Below are 17168 nucleotides of genomic sequence, written 5' to 3'. Positions count from 1 at the left end.
AACCTGAGCTTTGCTGAGCCAAAAGAATTAGCTTTTACCGTATTTCTAAAGATGAATGTGCTCTTACAGCATGTCCATTAGTCCCAATACTCTAATGAATGTGTGGCTTGACAGACACAATAATTGGCATAGTTCAGAGTGTAAGAGAATCACTTTGATGAATCAGAATAAGGTCAAGTGAAAGAAGAAACAAGGATTTAGTTTGCACATATTTCTAACCATAGCAACAAGAAAGGATAAATAGCAAAAAAAACAAGATTAGGTAGACTTTGATAATCCATCAATGTGGGACCCCCTCATCTCATTAACACTAATCAATAGAAAGGTGGCTCTGCTGTAAAACAGTGGCACTCAAGTTCCATGGAACTCATTGCGTATCCTAGCAATGTCTTTTTTTCTTTAGAAGTCTGAGAATCTTATCTACTGGAGCTAATCTCTGGAATTTCTGGCCTTATCTCCTGATTACTACCCAATGAGATAGGTCACTGAGAATAGTCTAAGATTTTATTTCCCCATGAGTTTACCATCAACATTTTCCTCTTAAAACATCATCCCTGGCCTTAAATGTAGCAGGGCCTTCTCTGTTGGCTCTGGAAACACTTAGAGCACTCAGGTATAATTCTTTTGATTAAAAAATGTTTTGCTTCTACTCTTCAGTGAAACAATAAAGGTAGATTGCAGAGCGAGCCCTCTATTCCTTCTAAAAAGACCTGCTGTGAACTACAAAAGAGGAATACAAAAGTAAATTGCTTCAAATGAACATGAGACCTGCTCACTCATGCTGGGTCATACTAAAAAAGAGACTTCCCTCTGTCCAGGCAATAACGAAGGGGAGTCTAATTCTTAACCAAGCTTGACATGTGTCTGAGACAAGACGTTAGTCATGGTTGGCTTCATCTTCTCAGGAATCTCTTGTTTAATTTAACTCAACGACTTTGGATTGTGCAGGAGGAGCAGACTCTAAACCTGAATTAGATAAAAGACTCTAAATAGGAATCTGAAACCATTTCTAACCTCTTCTGGATTCCAAGCTTACCGTTATAATGAAAAACAAATCATGCCAGGAGAATGCGATCTTCTTTCGATAGAACCACAGATTCGAAAGTTTAAAAAAAAAATAGAACTGACTGTGATAAGCTATTTGGAATTTTTGAAAGGTGTTTTGATATTTGATAATTATCACATGTCCTATTTTTAATCAATTCAAAACAGACTTGACTTGAAAACTGATATGTATGCTAATGACAGAGACAGTGGGCATAACTACTGGGCCAACCAAAATTATGCAAATCACATATGATCTTCTTTAGCTACTCACATTTTTTCCAGTTGGTCAACTAACACATATGTTTTATGTAACCACTACATTCTCAGCATTACAAGACACATAGAAGAATTATATGACCACTTCTACTTCAAGGAGCTTAACTTCTGGGTGGGAAGCTCAAAACCTGATTAAGCAAGTTATGAACCGTCAGCAAGCAAAGCATATGAGGCCATGTTTGTGGGAATTATGAATAATGGACTCCAACACATTCTCTTCTATATTTCAATAATTTCCTACTTCATGGATATCAGTGACAACTTGACTTTGTCCTTATTATGGGACTAGTCCTTATACCCTTGGGAAAACTCTCTCTGAAATTATTCTTCATTTTATGTCAGATGAACCCAATCCAAACCAATTGAATATTCTCTGGTGGCTCTTATAGATTTTTGATCCCATTCACAGGGAGAAATGTATTTTACATGATGATGCCATACCTGCTACAATCACGTAACTGACAGGAAATGTTAATGAAATTGTTGTAAGTTTTATAATGTGTGATGCCCTATGATACCTTCTATATTTGATTCGATCTATTATATGTCCTTTTTTTTTAAATATATATATTTTTTAATTTATGATAGTCAGAGAGAGAGAGAGGCAGAGACACAGGCAGAGGGAGAAGCAGGCTCCATGCACCGGGATCCCGACGTGGGATTCGATCCCAAGTCTCCAGGATCGCACCCTGGGCCAAAGGCAGGCGCTAAACCGCTGCGCTACCCAGGGATCCCTATATGTCCTTTTTTTAAAAAAAAAATTTACCAATCATGACACACTAATTGATTTCACAATCTACTAATGGGTCATCTTGCCATAGTTTGAATGATATCACTTGAGTCTAGATCTTTATTTTGAATGGATCTACTGAAATGTGTCATGGATTTAAGGATCACACACTCCCTAAATAAATTAAATCTGGCTTTCCAAAAAGGGTTTTAAAAACATGAGTTGTTTTTGTCAGCGCCTATAAGTATGGGTGATAGGTATTTGCTTGAATCAATCCTAAATCCATATATACCCTCTACTTTCAGTTTGAGTGGGTCATAAATTTGTTTTCCCAGCCTCACTACCTTTTGGGTACTACTTCCAACTTCTAATATTAAAATTGAAGCTTCATTAGGCAAAGTGTATTTTGATATCTGACTTCTTCCACAGTGCCAGTGTTATTTAGGGTCAATTTTTTAAAATAAGTGCTCCTGGCCACGAACAATCTCTGCTGGCTTCCTTGTCAGGTACCACAAACTCAAGGACAGACTTCTTCAGTACACTTCTCCAAAGTAGAATGATCATTAAAACATTTGGCCTTTGGATCCTAAAATTACAGCTATCTATGATTGAAATTAAAAGGAGAGATAGAAGGGAAAGATAAGATAATCTGTTTTGATGTTGAAGACTGAATACAATATTCAAATTAAATGCATAAAATTCCTAATGAAAAAGCTATCAAATTGCTTTCTGTTCAAGGGCAGTAGAAATTCAAAAAACAGAAGCACATTAGAGATACTCTGTATTATTATAGGAAAGTTACATTTATCACTATTTACATAAAGAACACAATTAACCCACTGAATTTACAACAGAACTACATTTGTTATCATTTGTTTATGGTCTTGCAACCCAGGTGAAAAATGTAAAGATGGTTATTATTCATTCAATAAATATTTACTGAGCACTCACCACATAGCAAATACTATTCTAGGCTCTGAGGAAACAGGTATGGTTCTCAGTCACAAAGACTTGTGTTTTATTGGTTGAAGGTGATCAAACCCCAATAATAAAAGCAATGAGCATCGGATAGTGGTAAGTGTATGTGAAGAATCAGAAGAGGTGTTATGATGGTATTGTGTGGCTACTTCCAGTGAATTGGTTGAGAGGGCCTATCTCCAAATGACACATTGTGACCAATAGCCGAGTGGCTCCAACTAGCCGTCTGGAATGAGGAAAGAACACTGTCCACCAAGGAACAAACCTGCAGGAAGAACCTAAAGAAAGCTAGTGATCCTGGGGTACAGTAGACCAGAGGGGGAGCAGGGTAAGATAAGTTTAAGGATGACGCAGGGGCAAAATCATGTTTGAATTTTACTTTAAATATTATGGAAAGCCTTTGCTGTGTTTTGGGCAAATCTAACTCATGCTTTCAACGGACCACTCTGAATGACATGTGGATAGCGAACTGCAGAGAAATGAGTGGAAGCAGGGAGACCAATCAGAAAGCTACTTTGGTAGCCAGGAGAGAGATGACATTAGTTTAGACTAGGGTGACAGTGGTGATAGCTTTACTACTTGGTGATAATGGATGATACAGCTGGTCTGAAGGTGAAGGTAAAATGATGCCACATAAAAAGTGATGTGTGCAGCATGTCTTCATGTAAATGCATTAAGAATAAAGCAGAAAACAAACACAGGGGTACAGGAGATATCCCCTCTCACTCCTTTGTATATTTTAAAGATAATGAATAATTGAAATCCAGGCACTGTCTTCACAGTGAAAGCCTCAAAAGCCACCACTGTCCTTGGGATCCTTGTTAAAACAGGGCATCATACATGCTATGACTCAGGATAAGACTCTTTCATGAAAGAGACTTAGTCTCATGAGGAACACTTTCACTACAATAGAATAAGAGTAAAATGTCATAAAGAAAGCAGGAGAGATGAATGAGAAAAATTGGGGTGCGGGGGAAGGAAAGAGACAGCAAGAAATCAAAAAATGTATCCAATGCTCTGGTCAAACCTTCCTTCAACCAAGTAGCAAATCAATCTATTGCTCCTACGATTCAGAATGTTACTGTGAAAGGCCCCCAGAGATCATCTGGCCCTCAAAAATATTTGAGGATTTGAATTGAATTTTACAAAGAAAGAATCTTTGCCTTTGTCCCTGCTAAGAGTTTTATTGGAGATTTCCAATTCTATGCTAATCACAAAATTTGAAGCATTCAAATAATAATCTAATTTTAGAAGTGCCTTGGAATATGTATCTGCCATCCATTTCTCTCTATGGATTTATACTCTGGAAATCTCTGTTTGTGAACTTCTTTTGTTAGTCAATATGTGAAGATATACCTTCTTATTATGAATTAAAATACATTCAGAGTTAAATTTTCACAGTTGGAGGGTTTTGCACCTTAGGTTACTTTAGAAACCATTACTTAGATTACGTTTAGGTTTCATTACTGAGTTAAATAAATCATCCCAATTCCCTCCTCTTCTAGACTCACAATTTTATAGTCTAAAACTGTTCTTCCTTAAGGCATATACTTCATTTTGCCCTTACTTTGGCTGGCTGCCTTTTACCTTCATAGGAACAGGAATTAATTTTAATCAGACTTTCTCCTCTACAGGTTTCCATAACATCAACATTGTAGTAATGTAGAGTTTTATTCCAAAAGGATTGTAGTTAAGATTCCTTAGGCCATGAAGTACATAATTTCCTTAAAATAAGCTTTTCTAAAAGGCAAAATATTCTATGTTGTTTTTTTTTTTGTTTTTTTTTTTTTTTCAGAACTCACTTGATCAAATTGTATAAATACTTTCAGGTCTAATACCATTGACATAGCTATGTATTTCTTGCCAACTTCAGCCTGATTCATTGCTCTTGGCTTGTTCCTAGGAATAATAACAAAACTGTTAAAAAAAAAAAAAAAAAGAAAAAGGTTTCCTGTATTACCAAGAGCCAACCTCTGGTTCTTCTCAATTACTCTGTGATCATCTCAATCAGTATCTCAGGAATTAAACAAGCTAGTTTCAGCTTTCTAGCTATGTAATTATTCTTAGAAAAAAACTTTCTATACCTGTTCTTTATGATTGGATCTTCTGAAGGTAAAATTAAATAGGACATAAATGATCTTATATGTATCATTTAAAATAAAGGGGATTTGAGACCTAAATTATCCAATTAAGTACACTAATTGACCACTTTCAACTTGAGGAGGTGACAAAAGAAGAGGGAGAAGCAAAGGGGAAAGTCCTATAAATAAAATACTATTTTTTAAAAGCCTGAATGAGTATTTTCAAAAATAAATCCAAAATTTTTAATTGTATCTTGCCAAGAACATAACCCCAAACAAAAATTTTGGAAAAGGGTTTCCTAGCTAACCTATGGCCATCCTCTCCCATTTTGTGGTCAGTAGGACCTTATCATCTTTGTGTACTTGACTAGTGGCAGCCAGAAAAATAATAAAATAAAATAAAACAAAAATTAATGGATAAAATCTCAATTTCTTAAGTGCTAGAGTTTACAATGCACAACGGAAATTTAGCCTTTCTTTTTCTTTCTTTTTTTTTTTTTTTTAACTAAACAAGACCCTTTGCTCTGCCCGCTAGGGTAGGTTAATTCATGCCAGGGAAAAACAACTCACCTGATTCCTTCTTTTCCTTTACAGGTAGTAAAGGAGGTGAAATGCATAAGAGTCACAGCAGATGATCTACCACCAACCACAGGATATGGGCAACTTTTCCATATTCATGTGGAAGTTTGGCAACCCAGAATGTTCCCCTTAATAAAATGGAAGAGGTTTGGGGATGGGAGGTGGAGGAGGTATTTCTAGGGCCAGGAGAAAAGAGAGATTGGGTGAGAAGCAAACATCTTGGAGACTAGAGACTACAAAGAAGGATTTTACAGAATATAAGAATTGTGTCTCAATCACAAGTTGTTTGTGTTACTACGCCTCCTACATCTGTTCAAATCATCAATATAAGACACAACACATGTGACCTTGTTAAGAGGGGAGAAGGGTTGAGGAATCAAGAAAAGGGAACCTTGTCATAGTCAGAACACCAAGGCAGCACCCTAGGAATGGTGAAATGACTTATAAAATTGACAGCTACAGTTGAAGGCAGAGACGACTAGAGAAACATAAGCCATCCCTCAGAATCCCCAGACACCTCAGAAAAATATTACAATTTAGTGATATATGGGTTGGGGTTAATCAAGCCAATTTCAATCTATATATGAGGAAGGAAGGAAGGAAGGAAGGAAGGAAGGAAGGAAGGAAGGAAGGAAGGAAGGAAGGAAGGAAGGAAGGAAGGAAGGAGGGAGGGAGGGAGGGAGGGAGGGAAGGAAGGAAGGAAGGAAGGAAGGAAGGAAGGAAGGAAGGAAGGAAGGAAGGAAGGGAAAGAGGGTCAAGGGTACCTTTCTGTAATTAGGATTATGGATTTCTCTCTAGGATCTTTATATGCTGTTAGTCCCCTTATAAAGTATGACCTCTGTGGCACAACAAGCTCAATAATCCCTCATACGGCATCAACATAAGAGTTTCAATGGCCTGACCTTTTTTAGTTGGTTCCATTTAATAAGAATTATTTAGGTAAACATTATAATTTTTTATTTTTTCCATATACTATTATTCACACATGTTTATTTCTTTCCACATATTTACTGACTTCATAAACACAATTCTGTTCATTCTGCTTGGTTTTCTCACTTTTAAGTAAACACTGCATTGGGCTTTAGAGGATGTTAAATACAAAGTCATTCACTTCATTCAGCCTGTTTTTACAACAATAGTGTTGAAATGACAAAAAATAAAATTCACAAATCCTATTGCAAGATGATTTTAATGTTCTAAGCCTAGATAGGGTAATTGTGTATATATATATATGAAATGTGCTATATTTTTCATTTGTTTTCTATTAGCTTTTGGAGTTAAGGGGGATCAATAACTTGACATCATTTAGTATGCACGGTATGTAGTTTTTGTTTTCCTAAAGCAGAGAAGCTGGCAAACTGCAGCCCTTTGAACCAAAAAATAATCATTTTATGGGAATATGGCCAACTCATTTATTCATTTGCTCTATAGCCAGAGTTGAATAGTTGCAGTAGAGATGATATGGCCCATACTGGCTGAAATATTGCTCTCTGGCCCTTCACAAAAGAAATTTCCCCACACCTACTACAATCCTTTTAAGTTAACTAAATAGGGAGGCCACTAGACTGAGATGATGCTAATGCCACGAGGGCTTATGCAAGCAAACCAAAATCCAAGCCTATAAATACTTCAAGTTTACAAAATCAAAACGCTAAGGACAATCAGTCACAAACAGCCAACTAGGCTTTAAGCTATAGCCAATCAATAATTTCCTTTCTTTGCTTCCATACTTTTACCCTGGCTCCTGCTGGTCACGTGCACCTTACCATTTCTGGTTTGACACTGCCCCATTCAAATGGATACTCAAAGTCAAAAAAAATCCTAATATGCCTCAGTTTATCTTTTAACACATTATTACTAGTAGTTATTGTCATGGTCTGTGTAAATGCTCAAGATCACTTAATAAAATATCCTAATTATATAAAGGTTTATTAAGGTTAGAGCAAACCAGAATTTTGCCCTCTGCCCCTCCAGATTCATTCTCTAACCCTTCCCCAGCTCTGAGCCCCAGGAGATGACCACTATGGATGCAACAGTAACAGGCTCCTTCGCTTCCTGTTGGATCTGGGAGTCATCAGTGAGGGGTCAAAGGGTGGAAGGTGGGATGTGCTTTAACATATTACCTCCCCCAGATGCCTTCCTGCCTGGCAGCTGTTGAATTGGCTATACCCACTCTGTGCTGCTGTCTGCAACCATCTCAAACTACAGCCATTCTTTTCTGGGTTCTGTAAACACCCCCTCCTCTGGCCCCCTCAGACCTAGCATAAGATCCACCAGTTCTTACTTACACAGGGGATTTTCCTCCTTCCTTGTTGATGTTGCCACCCTCAAATGTACATCTGAGCTTCGTTAAAGTCTCATCGGGTTACCTGATTAGAGTGAGCCTTTTCCTGCAAGGACCCCAACTGACTCATAAAGTAACCCTCCAAAGGCTGTGCCCAAGTACAAAGAGAATTTGATGTTGATAAACCGCTTAGCACAGTATCTGGCACTCAGGAAGTCCTCAGGAAATGGCAGCTGTTATTGTTTTTAGTTTTAAGCATCTATCATACTTACATATCAAGAAACAAGTGTGTCAAAAATTAAGGAAGGAATGCACAGGAATGCAAGTATTACTTTAATAAGTTTATGGTCAATTCTACCAACATTATTTTATCAGAGTTCTTTTATTTCAAATTAGTACACTGTGTGACCTTAGATCAATGACACTCAATGTGGGCCAATTTTGCCTCCCCTGCCCTGGCAATGCTGAGAGACACTTTTGATTGTATCCACTCAAGGGGAGGGAAAGTGTGCTACAGGCATCTAGTGCGTAGAGTCAAGGAAGCTCCTAACATAGTACAGCACACAGGACAGTCCCCCACAACAGAATTTTCCAGTCTACAGTGTCAATAATGCCAAGGTTGAGAAACCCTGAATTAGATGTTTTTGGACTAACTTTTTGGGGGGGCTCAGAAGAGTGAGGAGTGTAGCCAACTTTATATTTCCTCAGCTCTCCAGTTTAGAGGAGAACTTCATGCCACGTGGAGGGTGAAGAGTATTTTTCCTAACATTTCAAATGTAACAAAAAAAGATTTTTTATAACTAGGCAAGTCCTTAAGACAATTGTTTTTAAATTTTAAGTAAATAAACGTTGTTTAAGAGTTTCACCACCCATTCTATATGAAAGTGAGCAAACAGTACTAATCCATTTTAATAATGTAAAAATGGAAGAGAGTAAGAAAGCACGCTGTTTGTCATCACAAAAATTCATCACAAGTGGCCTCATTGATTCACTTTATCTTCTTCCCCATCTCGCACACCACTCCCAGTGGCCTCTTCCCCTAAATCCTGTACCACACTTCTGCATTTCTGCTGCGCTACATCACTTCCCACTTGGCCACACAATTTCGCACACTACCGATGAATGGATCCTTTGGCAGTACCTCAAAAGAGCAACGTTTTTGGTTTGAGGACTTGTTTGTTTTTGGTTAGGGTTTTTGTTTTTTGGGGTTTTGTTTTTGTGTTTGTTTTGCAAAGCAGGTGGATATTCCTCTTCCTACTTCTGTATTACATCTATTAGTGTTGGTACCAAAACAGTGTCTGAGGGAATCCCTAGTCATTCAATTCTTTCAGGTTTTAATCAAAATCATCCTTCCTCACAGGCCCACCCAGGTTCCTCACACATGCACCTCACAGGACTCACAACCCACAGGAAGGAGTCCACGGGGGTCTAGACTGGAAAACACATCAGCTGCAAACAAGACTCCATGCTGAATTCAAACTCCCTGCTTCCTTCTGAAGATTAAGTCTTTGTTATTGAGTTAAGCTTGACTGCTTCCCTTCTTCTGACCTCAGAAGGCATTCTCTCCCAGGAAACTTCCTCTGTACCTCATGCAGTGAGTGGGCAGGACTCTGCAGGGTTGCAGACGTGCCCAGACATGTCTGCATCCAAGGTGATCAGCTCATGCAAGACCCTCGCTCTAGGAGCATTTGTAGTACTTTCACCGGACATGTAATCAAAACCATTAGCTTCAACCTCTCCTGACTAGGAGAAATTGGTTAATAGACCATGTCTTTGCTTACCGAATTCTTTATTAACTCCAATTCTTTTCAAATAATCAATATCCAAATATTCCGTAAAAGTTAATAGTAGACGAGAAATCTCCCAAGTGAACATATTCAAGGGAAACTACGGGCTATACTCAGAGAAGGAACTATTCAGATGATTTTGCAGGTAAGTGCCTTTGTGGAAGCTGATACTTACTATGCAACTTTAGGGAAAAATATAATAAAACCCTATTAGGAGATACCTTCCTATATCACTAATCCAATTATACTGCAGGACAAAATTGTATTTCTGTGTTAAAATGAAATATACTTTATTTCTTCTCCTATGATATAGAAAGTATATCGAGTTATTTTCCTTGGTAAAAGTGACTTAATGGTGATGAATCACACTTGACTACCTTAAAATTAATTCCTGATATATTGCATTATTTTTAAATATGTGAAATAAGAGCAAAAACCTATTTTTTGTATTGAAAAACTTCTATTTTCTATTACTGTGTTAATGTGCAGAGCAAGAATGGTTCGTGTATTATAATTACATCTTTTTCTGTCTAGATTCAGCAGAGGATATGCTAAATTTTAGAAGCTCAAACAGAAAGACCTTTGAATAGGTTTAGAACTGCAAAGATGAAATGCGGAAGTGGATATACAAAAAGGTAATACTCAGGGTCATTCTTGGGCTTTGTCTCCTGGGAGTCACTTCCAATGGCACCAGAAAGATTTGTATAAAGCAGTACATTGCCCACAACAGCAGGGGGACTGTCTGTGATCGTGGAATCTTGGAGATAGTGTGCTGCCAAGGTTCAAAGAACGCAGAAAGAGGACTGTACAATGGCCTATGTTCTAAGATAGAACGCTCTGCTATATATAGATGCAGATGGAAGAGAGAAGTGGCATTTTAGCAATTTTATGAAAATGGAAAGTATTTAGAGAAACTGAGCCCGTGTTCGCAGGGTCAGCTAATGTGACTCCAAAAACCATTCTGCTCAGTTAAACATGCATGAAGAAGTTATATTTTGTGTAAATGTACTTCACAGCATGATTAGATAAGGTATCTTTCAAGGAGATACCTTATTGAATAGGTTTTTCAACTTCACATGTTCACATTCTTGAAAGACTAATGGATCCTTCATTAAAGAGATCACAGCTTTTCAGGTGTCATGCTTGAAGACACACAATGAATTGGTCATTAAGAAAATTCAGCCACGCAGAAAGGACAGGAGAACAACTGGCCGACTCCTCTAATGACTCAAACAATGTTGGCAGAGCTGCTGTCATGTACAGGCGGGTTTATAGTTGCAGAACAAGTATTAATTTTTCAGACATAAAGACTAGGTGAAAGAATCCACCACCTCAAGAGGAAGTGTCCACCTTCTAAGAAAACAGTTTGTATACTGGTGCTTTTCATCAAAACAGGTCTACTCACAGTGAACGTTACTACTGTTTCAATTTATTTATTTTGGCTGTAAAATGTTCTGTACCTGAGACGTAAGTCAAAGTAAACACTCCTAGGTAACTAATTACTTTCTCATTAGATCACACACATTCAAGAGACCACACCTTTAAGATTATAAAATTTTGAAATAACATACATTTTGCACTGCCTTCATTGCCTCAGGTGGATTTCCTTACTTTAGGCTGAGTCAGTTTTCATTTTCTGACTAGTAATGAAAAACACCTGATTTGTCCATTGTGTCCAGTTAATCAAGCCTTACCTTGAAACCCTAAGGAATGAGTAGATTTGTGTTCCTTCATCTGAGTTTATCTAAATATTTGAACTCAACAGTTTCCTGTGTCTGGCTCAAGGATAGACAAGAATTAGGGAGGAAGCCCAGCCTCTGGCAGCAATTTCACAAACCCTCTCTTCCCCTTTGCCACTGTCATAGGGAAAAAGATTCTGGGAGAAGCCATTCTTTCAAGGATAAGCTGACAATTTGCTAAGCTTATGTAAAAGCACTCTGGGTAACTTCTCGATTAATTTTGAGATTTTTTTTTTCACCTTGTGGTGCTTCAAGGCCAAACGAGCCTTCAAGGAGGTCACAGGAATGTAAGATCATAAGAAATGCCATAATAGGTCAAATTAATGAGCCAGTTAGTCTGATGTGCTCTCTCTGAGAGTGGCAACAAGGTACATTTTGTGCATGTTGTCAATTTCAAAATATTTGAGGCCATAATCAGGAGCGTTTCTTAGATCAGGTATCTCTTTCAAAGGTCCATGGTTCCCTTTATTAACGTGTAATGCATCTTCACCCATAAATTCATTTAAACTCATCTGACAATATTTTAACCATGTGCTTTTTGTGTAACGAGCTCTATAAATCTATTGCCTTTAATTTGGCCTAAACTACCTGCTTCACATACATTTCCAAGGGTTTCCAGACTGAAGGAGGCTGGGAGTTGGTAGACCAGTAACTGTGCTCCTGGACACTCTAATTGAAGTCTTTACATTGAGTTGATTAAATATTTAAATCCTCCCAAACAGGTGGTTCCTGATGGTCCATCTACAACTCCTAGCATTTCATGCCAGCTTTTTATTACCCAGGGTCAATAAGCTCCTTCTTATAGTCTACTTAAGTCTTTTCTGTTAGTTAGGCTATTTCTTTCTTTTTATTAGAAAGAGCAAATGATCAGGATTCTTAAATAAATAAATAAATAAATAAATAAATAAATAAATAAATAAGCAAGCCTTGTTTCTCAGGGCATAATAACAGGAGCCTGACCACCAAAGAAGCAGGGTGTGTAACCAGCATGGGTCCATGAACATCTGGGCCTGGAGAGATGTACTTTTAATTGACAACAAAATATTAGTGATCCAAAAACTCATTGAAAAAGCAAGAATAAGGAACAAGAATTTGTATTGTATTTTTTTATCCACAAGAGTAAAACAACTTTGGTACAAGATCTGTAGCATGTTCCCCTTAAAAGAAAACACGCACACACACACACACACACACACACACACAAACAACTTTTTTTTTTCAGCTTAAAATGAAGCAAATGCTTGATATAAAAAGGGAAGGGAGTCAGCCATCCATGTCATGAGTTGCACAAAAGTCCACATTATGGTCTCTCAGCCCTGGCTAAAATGCCATGTAGTTGCCTCAATCCTGTAAATTTTGGTTGGTCTCAGAGAGAATGGCTCAATCTCAGAGAAATCTGAAAGATTTTTTTTCTTGCTTTATAAACTGGAGCACCGAGAGGTTAAATGGTTTTCTTGCAGCCACACAGATGTTGATGGCAAAGCTAGGTATTAGATCCAAGTGTGGCCAAGATGTTGCCATGGATAGCAGGGCTGCCCTTGCTCCAGGGGATCTGTTCTTTCTCAGGACCACTCAAAGTCACCACTGGGATAACGTCTTCTTCCAAGAAGACTTTGTTTTTTTCTAAACTCACACAACACATGCAGTTATTTAGTGAGTAATTAAAACGAAAAAGGCAAACCAAATACACCCAAATCCTACCTTCATTTCTCAACCCACCGAGTAATCCAATAAATTATTTACTTTGGGATTACTTGGGTTAAACAGCATTCCCTGCATACTGTATGAGATGGCTTTGATTTCAAGCTTGTTTTAAATAAATAGTTCTATCAAAATAGAATGGCCTTAACTTTCAGCCCTGGGAATAAACAAATAGTCTCAATCAATGACGCTGAGACAACCATTTAACATTTTTCAACAGGCTAAGAAAAGAAATATTTTCATGCCTACAACATTAAGTCAGAAATAGCCTTTGGCACATCTTTAGCTTGGTCTTTTCAAAGGTTGTGGGAAAATATGGGGGAAAAAATATAAGCAAAATTAGCAAGCTACCATGACAACAGCAAGTACTCAGAAGCAGAGTTGAAACTCTGGAAATCTCAGAGGGAAGCAGAGGAGGGTCCCTAGGACAGTTCATCAGGGAAGAGGCATCAAGCATAAAGAGAATTTTTGCTAAATGGACAGATACTGGAACAGATATTTATTGTAATGGATTTCCTGTGGAGTAAAATTTTATCAAAAGGGCACTGTTACTGAGGAGAGACCATTTGCTTAAAATTATAAGTGTTTTTTGCTGTATTGAACTCAATGTGGAAATGCATGTCCTACATTTTTATTTCCGTGGGCTGTCATTTGTGTTAATGGACACAAGAAGCTGCATGTTTAGGAGTAAAGAAAAAATACATGGAGAAGTTTTTTTCATTCTGTTCGTCAGAGTAGCTGAGTCAGGACTCAGGAGTAGACACAGGTCTCCCAGCCTCTTTCTATCACAGCATGATTTTTTTTTCCTAGTTATATTGTAAGCCTTAAATACTTACATTCTTTCATTCACTCAAAAATATTGACATGCAATTACTGCATACTGGTTTTCCATAGCTTTAGGAATATAGAGCTGAACAGGAAAGACAGCATATATTACACCCTAGTTGAAAAGAGCAAGAAAAAAGAAATAAGCAAGTAAACTAATATATAAACAAAAAAATGTCTAGACAGGAGGACCAACAAATACAAAGGCCTCGAGTTAGGAAAGAGTTTGGCATGTGTCAAGAACAAGAGGAGGCAAGTCTATCTAGGTCACAGTCACCAAGGGGAGTGTACTTTGCATCAGTGTTTGAGGTAAGGTTCAGACCCCTATAAGAGTACGCTGGGAATATTTCATTCTTGTCCTCAACCATCTATTTTTCATACATCTGTCAGAATAATCTAAAAATATAATCCCTCACCTGGACTGTTGCAGTAGAGGTAGATTCTCTATTCACAATGAATACTGAAAATAAAACTGGTAAGGCATGATGGTGGCGGCTTAGATGTGGGAAAAGAAAAGGGGACAGTAACAACTCCTAAGTTTCTGGTCCAAGACAATGAGTAAATGGTGGTGCCGTTTACTAAGATGGGCAAGACAGAGAGAAGAGATTTGAGGGAAAACTGCCTGATGGACAAATTTGGAGCATCCATTAGACATCCAGATAATAACAATATACAGTCCATAGTTCAAGGGAAAGGTCAGGTTTGATAATATAAACTTGTATGTCATCAGCCTATGAATGATACAAAGCAATGGCCCTAAAGCAGTCATCTGATGTGCAGAGAAGAGATAGAACCCGTAGCCGAGCCATGGGCTACATCAACATAGAAGTGGAGAGTGGAGGAGTCAATAAGGAGCCTGAAAAAAAGATGTCGCAAGGAGAAAAAGGAAATAAGGTTAATGTCTGTCACAGAAACCAAGTCTATTTCCAAAAAGATAGGGTAATCGGCTAGGTCTAACACTGCTAAGAGGTTCAGTAAGAAAGAATAAAGGGAAAAGTGTATGTTGGATTTAGCAAGAGGTAAATCATTGGTGATATTTCCCTGGAGTGACAGAAATGACCACAGTTTTTTGAAGGAACCGCATTATGAATGAGAGGTGTGGAAGGAAAGGCAGCGCGTCTAGGTAAATGTTTCTTCAATAAGGAAGCAGAGTTTTGTTCTATAGAAAATAAAAAAAAAAAAATGGGCACCGACTGGAAGGAAACAGAGAAGTGATAAAATCTGAAACCATTGAATTCATCCAAAAAAGACTCAGAGGAGGTAAACAGGATCAAAATTATTTTTTTACCTATTTATAGATTTTACCTAAAATCTACTCAGGGATTACTTGCTTCTCCTTTCCCTGGATGAAAATTCAGGCAATCCCATGACTTTTCTAATTATTCTTAGTAATTCCCAACTCCTACCTTTAATCACTAAACTTGATGTCAGCTTGATAGTTAAAATGTCCTATACCATATAAGAGTCAAAGCCTCCAATTTCATTCAAAGGAAAGACATTTATAAATTACAGTTTTGTGGAAATTTTGTAGATAGAGATCTAAGCTTAAATCCAGTCATGTCCATAGAAATAACAACCTGTAAATTCCTTGGGTGATATAAGAAATATTAGGGAATTAAGTGAGTTTATTCTCTCTTACTTACCTCCCCCTCTCATGGCTGGCTGTTCTTTCTCATCCTTTCTGGGGTTGGAGGGTGGAAGAAGGAGACAGAAAGGAAGGCGGATGAGGAGCATAGGAAAGAGCCCACATGCCAGTGCTATTATCAGCTGGCTTTGTGCTCTTTGGCTCAATGGAAGTTTAAAGTTGTCTCCTCTGTGGAACTTTTTCATGGGTTCCTGGGTGACCTCACAATACTTGTGGCCTCTCACCTGTATTTCCCTAGATCAGAGGAACACATACTCCATTTCTAGCAGTTCCTTCATCTCACCTCACACCATCTCCAGCTTCTTATCTGGTGAAACCTTTTCAATCCTCTAAAGATGATTCTATTAGGTCAAATCTGCAGCGATTCCAGAGCAGCCTCTTCTCACTTATGACCCCAACAAACCCACAAGAGACTCTCCTGAATTCTTTGCCCAAATAGACCCTGGGATTATACTTGGAGTTTGGGCAGCATTGGGGTGCCTGAGTGGCTCAGTCGGTTAAGCGTCTGGCTCTTGATTTGGGCTCAGGTCATGTTCCCAGGGTCGTGATCTCAGAGTCCTGAGATTGAGCCCCACGTTGGGCTTCCTGCTCAGCCGGGAATCTGCCTGAGTTTCTCTCTCCCTCTGCTCCTGCTCCTCCCCCTGACCCTGCAATCTCTCTCTTTCAAATAATTAAATCTTTAAAAAAAAAAAAAAAAAGAATTTAGGCAGCATCAAAGTTTTTTCACTTTGGTTTTCTAAACCATTCCATCTCTGCCTGTTAAGTTTTTTTTTTTTTTTTTTTTTTCAGTTTGGGGTCACACTCTAGGTTCATTAAGAAATCATCATATTCTCCAAGCCAACTCTCTGAATATCTTTTCACACATCTTAGATGAGGGACAGTAGAAGGAGGAGAAAGATTCATCTCACATGGGCTGCTCTTCAAAGAAATCTTCTCCAAATCCCTGCTTTTATATCTGACTTTTTTTACTCACATTTTGAGTGTAGTATTCAAGGGTCACATAACCACTTCCCTAAAACTCCTCTAGATTCTGCGTATGATTTAGCACCTGCTTCGGAATGCAGCATCTATTTCATTATGGTCCTCAACTGAAATTGCAACTTTAAATCTCATCGCAAATTTTTTTTAACGCAGAATAATCTAAAGCAAGCCCATAAGTTGATATGAATGATCAAGAACAAAATGACCCAAAACAATCCAAGAAGGAAAGAGAGTAACTACAGAAGGGAAATTCCTGAAGTAGGGAAGTGGGGATGGAATCAAGAGAGCTGGGGGAGGGATGTGATTATGTGTATAGCAGTATTCAAAGTTTCTAATGAAAATTTTGTAAAATCTAAAAATATAATTTGATCTCATCTTTATAACTGAAGCAAATATTGATCTGGTTTAAATTAGTTATCAGCAATACTGCACTGTCTTTATATCAACAACACTAGAATACCAAAGGCTTCCAGATATGTTAGATATTATAAGCATTTGAGGTTTTAAAACAATTT

The 17168-nt window shown here is 37.9% G+C and overlaps 3 long non-coding RNA genes across 6 annotated transcripts in view; 1 reads left to right on the top strand and 2 right to left on the bottom strand.

Moving 5' to 3' along the window:
- Positions 1–15911, bottom strand: part of LOC140632708 (uncharacterized) — a 27009-nt gene extending 11098 nt beyond the window's left edge. The window contains exon 1 of the long non-coding RNA XR_012030355.1: positions 15671–15911. This is a non-coding gene — a long non-coding RNA (uncharacterized lncRNA). The remainder of the gene's footprint in view (positions 1–15670) is intronic.
- The window catches only part of LOC140632707 (uncharacterized), a 668295-nt gene that overhangs the window by 621905 nt on the left and 29222 nt on the right, over positions 1–17168 (bottom strand). The window lies entirely within an intron of this gene.
- LOC140632711 (uncharacterized) overlaps positions 9587–17168 on the top strand; it is a 20172-nt gene continuing 12590 nt past the window's right edge. Inside the window, exons 1-2 of the long non-coding RNA XR_012030359.1 lie at positions 9587–9907; positions 10297–10397. This is a non-coding gene — a long non-coding RNA (uncharacterized lncRNA). The remainder of the gene's footprint in view (positions 9908–10296; positions 10398–17168) is intronic.

This window comes from Canis lupus, chromosome 4 (assembly GCF_048164855.1).
Source record: "Canis lupus baileyi chromosome 4, mCanLup2.hap1, whole genome shotgun sequence".
Classification (NCBI taxonomy): Eukaryota; Metazoa; Chordata; class Mammalia; order Carnivora; family Canidae; genus Canis; species Canis lupus.
The sequence above is the reverse complement of the archived record's forward strand: the minus strand, read 5'-3'. Positions and strand labels throughout refer to the sequence as shown.